The sequence below is a fragment of the Psammomys obesus genome, unplaced genomic scaffold (assembly GCF_907164565.1).
Source record: "Psammomys obesus unplaced genomic scaffold, mPsaObe1.curated_primary_1811, whole genome shotgun sequence".
Classification (NCBI taxonomy): domain Eukaryota; kingdom Metazoa; phylum Chordata; class Mammalia; order Rodentia; family Muridae; genus Psammomys; species Psammomys obesus.
Window position 1 is genome coordinate 870632 of NW_026596158.1, and position 9496 is coordinate 880127.

At 49.0% G+C, this 9496-nt stretch overlaps 1 long non-coding RNA gene across 1 annotated transcript in view; it reads right to left on the reverse strand.

Annotated features, from left to right (window-relative positions):
* The window catches only part of LOC129667343 (uncharacterized), a 13228-nt gene extending 11417 nt beyond the window's left edge, over positions 1-1811 (reverse strand). The window contains exon 1 of the long non-coding RNA XR_008718721.1: positions 1613-1811. This is a non-coding gene — a long non-coding RNA (uncharacterized LOC129667343). The remainder of the gene's footprint in view (positions 1-1612) is intronic.
* Positions 1812-9496: the final 7685 nt, after the last annotated feature.

Sequence of the window (9496 nt, forward strand, 5' to 3'; positions counted from 1 at the left end):
GGAAGGAAGGAAGGAAGGAAGGAAGGAAGGAAGGAAGGAAGGAAGGAGAGAAAAAGGAGCCAAGTGGTGGTAACACATATCTTTAATCCCAGCACTTAGGGGCCAGGGGTAGGTAGAACTCTGTGAGTTCTAGGCCACACAGAGTGAGTTTGAGGCCAGCCAGGGTTACACAGAGAAAGCCTGTCAGTAAGGGAAGGGAGGGGAAGAAAGGGAAAGGGAAAAACCAACATGGGGGGGAAGGACGGAGGGGAAAAGGAGGGAGAGGGAAAGAGAGGGAGAGAGAGAGGGAGAGGGAGGGAGGGAGAGAGAGAGAGGAGCACCATAGCAGAGAGGTGAAGGGGATCTTGGAGACGACAGTGGGGCAGTAAATACCGTCTAATGTATATAAAAAGAAGAAACTCATTATTTTGTACAATTAATATATACCAATTACAGTTGTTTTTAAAACTGGGATGTAGGAGATGGGAAAATGTGCTTTGTTGGTTTGTTGGTTAGTATAGGGTTTCTCTGTGTAGCCCTGGCTGTCCAGGAACTAGCTCTGTAGACCTGGCTGGCCTTGAACTCAGAGATTTGCCTGCCTCTGAGTCCTGAGTGCTGGGATTAAAGGTGTGTGCCACCACGGCCGCTTAGGTAATATTTTTAAAATAATTTTTAAAAGATTTATTTATGGGGCTGGAGAGCTGGCTCGGAGGTTAAGAGCACTGGCTGCTCTTCCAAAGGTCCTGAGTTCATTCCCAGCAGCCACATGATGACTCATAACCACCTATAATGTGCCTTCTTCTGGCCTACAGACACACATGCAGGCAGAACACTGTATAAATAATAAATAAATCTTCTTTTTTTAAAAAAATATTTACTTATTTATTATTTATACAGTGTTCTGCCTGCAGTGTTCTGCCAGAAGAGGCACCAGATCTCACTATAGACGGTTGTGAGCCACCATGTGGGTGCTGGGAATTGAACTCAGGTCGTCTGGAAGAACAACTAGTGCTCTTAACCTCCGAGCCAGCTCTCCAGCCTCCACACATGTATTTTTAAAAAACATTTCATGGGACTGTAGAGATGGCTCTGCGGTCAAGAGCCCGTGCTGCTCTTACAGAGGACCCCAGCTCTGTTCCCAGCACCCGCGACTTCTGAGTCACCCTCTTCTGGTCTCCAGGAACACTCGAGAAACACCCCATCCGCGGACACACGCTTGAAATGCATTAGAATGCTTAACAGACGGCTGGGCACGGCCATGCCAATCCTTACGCGGGTTCTGGCCTCAGTAGGCAAAAGAAATAGGAAAGGACAGGAGCTAAGAAGGACAGGGAGAAAACAGCTGTGGCCCTGATGGGACCCGGCTGTGGAACCCCAGGAGGAGCTGGACACCGTCATCGTGGAACCCCCGCAGCCCCGCATTCCATAGCCCCCCGCGGTCCGACTCGCAGCCCCGCACCCCACAGCCCCGCACCCCACAGCCCCACACCCCACAGCCCCACAGCCCTGCACCCCTCAGCCCCACACCCCACAGCCCTGCACCCCACAGCCCTGCACCCCTCAGCCCTGCACCCCACAGCCCCGCAGCCCTCAGCCCCCTGCACTCCGGCCCGGGCTCCTGCCCTTTACTCACCGGACATGGTGTTTGTCTCTCTGAGCAGCAGATTCCTGGACAGTTGCGTGTTTCCGAGCCAGACTGTGTTCTCAGAGATGCAGGTCTTGACTACTCAAATAAAATCTTAACACCACTCGGCCCGACCCTCCCTAATCCGGGAGGGATAATCCTTTCTGGTGGAAGTTCCACAGAACACATTTTGACTTGGGTGGTCAGGTAGGACGCTGGAGTTACAAAACATAAAACCAAAACAAAACAAAAGCAGAAGGTTACTGTCCTGCCGAGCGGCCCATGGTCTCTGCACTGGGGACAAGGGTGAGATGGGAAACTTAAATTCAAGGTCAGCCTGGGCGCTAAACTGGGGCGCTGTCTCAAAATATTTTTTTTGTTTGCTTGTTTTTAGAGACAGGGTTTCTCCCTGTAGCCTTGGCTGGCCTCAAAAGAACTCACAGAGCTCCGCCCGCCTCTGCCTCCCTGAGTGCTGGGATTACAGGTGTGTGCCACCTCGCCCAGCCAATTTTCCTAAATTAAGAGCACACAGCTGCAGGCACATTCTAATCCCAACTTGTAGGAGGCAGAGGGAGGTGGATCTCCGCTTATCCCAGCGGAGTTCACGGAAATACCAAAACCCAAACCCTCATCGGCTAATTAATTGATTACAGAAAATGTCCAAAGAACTTCACTGAGGACAGGGTCTCATTGTGTAACCCTATCTGGCCTGGACCTCTCTGTGTAGACCAGTCTGACCTCAAACTCACAGAGGTCTGCCTAGGGGATTAACGGGTGTGGGCCCCCACAAATCTTGGATGAGCTCTCTTAGGTACACCACTAAGCTCCGGGTGGCAGCCGCCCACACCTTATATCCCAGCAGAGACAGGCAGATGTCTGTGAGTCTGAGGCCAGCCTGGTCTACAGAGCAAGTTCCAGGACAGCTAGGGCTGCCCAGAGAAACCCTGTCTCGGAAAACCAAAACCAACCAAACAAAAGCACCAAAGTTTGAAATTATTGTGCTTAGGTGAACTATAAAGCAAAATTGGACCTACCAAATGTGAAGGACTGGGAAGGGTTGTTTTTGTAACTGCCTGGTCTTGTACAAGTCTAACAAAAACCGTTGTTTATTCAAGATAGCAGGTCACTAGGTTAACTGTTGTTTCTGATTCCGCAAAGGAAAGCTTGTTTTGCTCAAGATAATCAGGACACCTGCCCCACCTTCTCTGTTTGCAAAACAGAATGTAACTTCTTTTTTTTTTTAATTAAGTTTTTATTTTTCATATTAATCACAGTTTATTTACTTTGTATCCCAGATGTAGCCCCCTCCCACCCTCCCTCCCAAAGAATGCAACTTCTTTATAAACCCCTGACTGATGTAGCTGGAGTTACATTGCAGAAACCCCAGCCCGAGTCTGGGGTGCAGACATGGCCCCAGAACCTGAAAAAAGCCTCTTCTTTATTAAACCATGTTCAGACTGAGGACTCTCTGGAACCCAGACCCATAACGTCACTACTGCTTCGTTCTAAAACTTTACTTCTGTGTCCAGTTTCAAGTTTATTTTTGCATATTGTACTGATGAGGGGAATGGTTTTTAATAAGCCAGTCTGGCTCCGTGACAGGCTTCAAAACTGGCTTCAGACTGAACAGGCCTGAGTTTCTGGTTCCCTGAACACCAAACTATAGTCCATGGAAACCGGATACAATAACTCAATAACCTCCCTTGAAATGAGAAACAGTAATGTAGAAACCGGTTTGCAAAGTCTCCAGTCGTTTGACCAGCCAAATTAAAGGTCCTTTAGAAATGCTTTGTCTAGTTAGTCAAGTTGATACTTTGTTACCTGGACACCCCAAGAAGTCCCCCAACTTCAGAACCAATCATCCGCCCCGCCCTGCCCCCACACCCCCTAGATCAGCGCCAACCAATCCGTGCAAAGATTACCCAACCACACTGGGAAATCCCCTAACTGCCTTTCCCTTGAGCCAGCGAGTTCTCTTAAGGGTCTCCGTTCTCTGGTGGCCCCTGCACGCTGGAACTTGCAGAATAAACACTCCTCGCTTTTGGGTCTGGGGTCTTCCTTCACTGATTCTCCGACCTAACGCTGGAGAGAGGTCACGTGCTGTTCTTTTGCATGCTGCTCAGCGGTGGAGTAAGGACTCCTTGGGGGTGGGGGGCTGTGTTGGCTAACCTTACACTTAAGGTTTTAATTACTGTGCTCAAGATGTGTGTGTAAACAAAGTGCCCCTAGCATGTAAGCCCCTAGTTTGCACAAGCTGTGCCCTGTCAGCCCACTTCCCGTTTCCTAGAATTGTTGGGCTTGTCTTAAAAATTGTTGTCCAGTCTTGGGGGCTGGAAAAATGGCTCAGTGGTTAAGAGCGGTGACTGAGCTTCCAGAGCGCCAGAGTTCAATTCCCAGTGACCACATGATGGCTCACAACCATCTGTAATGGGATCTGATGCCTTCTTCCAGGGTTGCAGAAGTTCATGATGACAAAGCACTCATATACATAAATCAATCTGTTTTTAAAGATTTACTTATTTATACAACATTCTGCCTGCACACCAGATCTTACTATAGATGGTTATGAGCCGCCATATAGATGGTTGCTGGGAATCGAATTCAGGACCTTTGGAAGAACAGTGAGTGTTCTTAACCTCTGAGCCATCTCTCTAGCCCCATAAATCAATCTTTTTTTTTTTTTTTTTTTTTAACTATCTGGTCTTGTAAAATCTTTTGCCACCTCAGCTGTTCTTACAAGACAAAGAGTCATAGGAGGTAATTGCTTGTTTTGCTCTTGTGAAAACTGCTTGGTTGCTCAAGATAGCTGAGGGGGTCTGCAAACATCTAGAGTCAGTCCCTGCCTCTGCAAAGCAGGACGTGAGGGACCGGATCCCAAAAGCTTTAACGTGGTGTGTTTTGACTTTGTAAACTCCTAACAGCTGGGGCTGCATCTTGGGCACACTCCCGGGGTGGGCCAGGAGCCATGTGCCAGCCATGATGCCAGTATCTACATAAAAGCCTCTTATTTGTTAGAATGTGCTCATGCTCAGACAGACAAGTCTCTGAGTGACCCCATACCCACAACATCACCAGCAATTTCTCCCCTCTCTCTTACTGTGAAACAGAAGAAAATGAATCAGCCCTTGATGGCTCAGGGAAAGGAGCCTGAGCCAACCCATAGTGACCCTTCAGGTTTATGAGGAGAAAGGGCTCAACACCATGTTTGGACCTTGAACTGCAAGATCCTTAGAAAGAAAAAAAACTGTGTATCTTTAAATGGCTCAACATGAGCTGAAGGGATGGGAGAGGCTTCCCTTCAAAGCTGGGAGGAGAGCTTCATCCAGAGTGGCAATAAGAGGCTGGGAGATGGTTGGGACGCTAAGAGCTCCAGCAGATGGCCTGAGCTTGGCTGCCATGTCAGAGGCTCGTGACCATCTGTGGCTACAGCTCCAGGGATCCAACACTCTCGGGTGGTGCTCGGGGCACCTACGTGCCTGTGGCACACATACATACGCTGGGACGCATACATATGTAAGACCTAAAAATAAATGTATAGAGAAATGCCAGTCACGGTGGCACACGCCTGGGATCCCGGCACTCAGGGAGGCAGAGGCAGGCAGCTTGGTGAGTTCGAGGCCAGCCTGGTCTATGAATTGGAAACTTGTTTTGTTTTTGTTTTTGTTTTTTTTTTTTTTGAAGACTCATATGTGTCATGTGATGTTTTGCTAGAAGCTGTCTTGTGAGAGAGCGCATGATGTCTTGCTGCAAGACTTTAGCCAGCTGAGAACCTCCGTGGGTGGACGATGGGAAGAAGAGATACATAGGAGCCCATGGCTCCATAGAGACAACACTCTATGGACTGACCTCACTGCGTTCCTCTTCGTGCTTCGGCACCTGACTTCGCAGACAGAAATGTCCCAGAGAGCTTGGGGCAATCCAGCTGAGTCTTTTGGCTTTCACTGACTTGTCCCGATCTGCTGAATTGTGCCAATCCGTGCTGCTGTTTGGTGTGGTGTTGGTATCTGGTCTCGGACAACAGAGAGCACACTCACCCCAAGGACCTATGTCTAAAAAGGTTTACAGCCCTTTTACCTAGCAGCCTTCTTCTCCCCCACCTCTGGTCAGTGGGTGGGAGGGAGGCAGAAGGTGTTGCAGAACCCTAAATAAAGCAGGTTTGGTGGAAAATCTAAGCCTACAGTCTACAAAGCAAGTCCAGGACAGCCAAGGCCACACAGAGAAACCCTATTTTGAAAAAAAAAACAAAAAAAACAAAAAACAAGTATTGGATCTTCTGGAGCTAGAGTTACAGGCTGCCTGAACAACATATATTCCAAACTGTCACAGCATCTCTCTGCCTTAAAAAGTAAAAATTTTAAAGTGAAAATAAGAGAGAGGGAAGGAGAGAGAGGGAGAATGAGAGAGAAAGTGAGAGAGAGCGAGCATGTGTTACCATGAGAGGAATAGGAATGGGACGGAGTGTTTAGATAAATCCCCAAAGAAAACACCTGGCTTTTTAAGTTTTGAGGGGTCTGGTGGGAGGTTTTTCATCCTGTGATTTATTCAACACTGTCCAACAAAAAGCATGGAGGAGACAGGTACCTCAAACTAAGAGCTATTAGCCACAGGAAGGTTGTGTCTTCTGTCCCAGGGAAAGACTGGCAAAGGGTATGCCCTGAGCTTGTCAGGCTGTGAGGGCTGGTTGCATCTCCCCGCTCCAGGAGACCCAGTGCTCCCTGCCGGAGCCTGTGGGCATCCAGAGCCTCACGCGCGGATGTGAGGATCAGAAGACAGCCTGCAGTAACTCTGCTCTGTGGCAGTACACTGAGCTTGCTGGCCCCGCTCCCTCCTGGTGCCGTGCTGTCCGTGGTGCTGACCAGCGTCGCCCCTGGGCCTCTCCTTCCTCGTAACAGACAGGGGCTGCAGCAGCGGTTCAGCGGCTGAGATGCCGAGACACGCTCTGGCTGAGGACACAGGTTCAGGTCCCCACACACACCAGATGCCTCCAGCACTGCCATTTCCAGGAGACCCGGGGCCCGCTTCTGACCTCGGGGGCACCTGAACAGAAAAGGCACCCATGAACTCCTGTAGGCACACACGTTCAGATAGACGGAGAGAGGAGGGGGGGAGAGAGGCGATTCATAAAAGGGATCTCCATCCACAAGGTCATCTACAAATTATAGATGTCTCTTCCACCTTCCAGCAATCTCTTTCACTCTAGCTGCAGGGGCTCTAGAAGGCCCAAGCCCGGCAAACATGGCTCTGACAAGCCCTGCTTTTCTTCCTGACTCCCTCTGCCTTGCTGAAAACAAAACATTACATTCCTAAAGCTGGTCACCAAAGTCTATTCCCTTATTTGGCCACTTCCTCCTCCTGAGGCTGACTACCAAGATCCAGATCCAGCTATCAACATATTGAAGTCCAGCAATCAAAAGATCACCTAATTAACATGCCCAATTAAAATTAAACACCTTGTCCTAATTCATGATTTCCCCTTGTACCTCTATAAGCGGCCATTTTTCTGTGGGCCACGTCTGTCTCCTCTCTATCCAGAGGCAGTTCTTTGTCCCTCTGGGATAGATATCCCTTCTGCCTCTCCCTTGTTCCCTTTCTCTTCTCCCTCATCTTCTACCTCCTGTCTTTGTCTCTTATTCCCTTTGTCCTCTTTGGGGCAAATAAATCTCCTTTGTGCTGAGAACTTGGTCTTGGGGTTCCTGAGCAGCTCAGGTCCTGTACTTTGGGAGGTGCTAGTGAATCTGGTAGGTTCCAAGGACTTCCTGAAATGTTTTGAGATGGCTACATTCCTGCTTAAGGAGCGTTCCTGCAGACCAGAAAGTTTCTTTCTCAGAGGAAACTTACACATCACGTTCTACAACTGAGCTGCCTCTCTTTTTGTACTATTTCTATAGTTTAGATGAGTAGCCCTAAAGTCTGTAAGTTAAAGACTTAGTTCTTAGGGTGTTCCGGGCAGATGCTCTGACCCTTTAAAAAAATGACCGCGCTGGTGTAAACAGGAATGGTCCCCATAGGCTCCTGTGTGTGAACGCTTGGCCCATAGGGTGTAGCGATAGTAGGAGGTGTGGCCTTGTTGGGGAAGTGTGTCCCTGGGGGTGGGCTTGGAGGTCTTATAAGCTCAGGTCTGGCCAACTGTGACGGAGCCTTCTTTTGCTGCCTGTGGATCAAGATGTAGAGCTCTCAGCTCCTTCTCCAGCACCAAGTCTGCCTGCGTGGCGCCATGCTTCCTGCGTGACAATGATGGAGGAAACCTCTGAAGCCAGCCCCAGTTAAATGCTTTCCTTTATGAGAGCTGTTGTGGTCACGGCGTCTCTTCCCAGCAACAGAACCCGAACTAAGACAACGACTGTATGTGGGATTCTTGGGCTGTGGGGACAGACTCCTAAAGCAGCTGTGGGGCCCAGTCTTTCATCCTCCCTGCTTCGCGCTTCATGAGGCCAAGGGTCCTCTCCTCCAGGCGCTCCCAGCGTGATGCGCCCTCGCAGAGGCCTACAGGGGTGACATGTCCAGAATTCTGGGCTAAACAAACCTTTCTCTTTATATTTGGGTTGCCTTGATACGTCATTGCTGTAACTTGAAGCTGACTAATACGGCCCCAAAGTGGGCACATACAAAACTGCCAAAGCCCCCAAGACATAACAGGCTCTTCTGTCCTAGCCGTTCTTCCTGCGGTGTGGGAGGCCCAGCGCTGTGCAACCCAAGCACGCCACCTCATCCCCTTCTTACTCATCTGTGCTATACCCATGTGATCTCAGATGTAGCCATTCAGGTGCCACCTGGGGAGCACCAGACAGTCTGGGATGGACTTCCTGCAGTTTCTGTAAGAGACCAATAACAGCACAGCACCCCCAAGACCAAGTTCTCAGCACAAAGGAGATTATTTGCCCAGAGGGTCAAAGGGCAGGGAAAAAGAGACAGAGATGGGAGACAGGGGACAAGGGAGAAGGGGAAGGGAACAAGGGAGGAGGGGTTGTTGTCTCAGAGTGGAATAAAAGACAGCCTCTTGACAGAGAGGACAAAGTGTGGCCCAGAGGCAAATGGCGGTGTATAAAGGCAAGACACCCCATAATAGGATGAGGTGCTTAATTTAATTAACAGGTGATCCAAAGGAGGCTTTTGATTGCTGAGCTTCAATACTGTGATAGCCGGACCTTAGTAGTCTGCCTCAGGGAGAGGACGTGGCTAGGCAAGGAAATAGACTTGGAAGCTTGTAGTAAGCATTTTGGAATTTTGCTTTCTTTTAAAAACACAGATATATTATAAGAATGTGAAAAAAAAGAATGTGTTTTGTTGTTTAAATCCCAGGTGTGGGGTAGGGGGCTGCTTTGCAGCAGCTGACTATGACTTGCCTTGTGCTCTGACGGAGGCGTGGTTCTGTCAGCTGCAGATGGTTTCTGCAATTGTGTGACATGGAATTCTGGGAATTTTTCAGAGGGTATATAAATGCTAGAGCCCAGTTAGGTAGGGTTGGTGGTTGTTGGTCATTCAGGGGGGTTGTTTGCGGTTTGCTAGTAGCCACAAAGAAGAAAGAAATTAGACTCAGGAATCTTTCTCTTTCTCTCTTTCCTATCTGGTGATAGAGGGTGAAACGGGGGATAAAAGGTGAGAAAAGAAGAAGCCACAAAGTAACAAAGACCAGCTACAAACAAAGGAGAAAAAAGAAACTAGATTCAAAGATACCCCCTCCCCATCTTTCTCTCTCTCTCCTGTCTAGTGATAGGGGGTGAAACTGGAGGGATAAAGAATGGGAAAAGAAGACTCCACATAGTAGAAAAAGTCAAGCTTTAGGAATGTAATCTAAGGAATTTTAGTAAAGCAGAGGGAATGGGGAGAAGGACAAGGCCTGCCGGAGCCATGTTGCCATGCCCAGACAGGAGCCATGTTGCCATGCCCAGACAG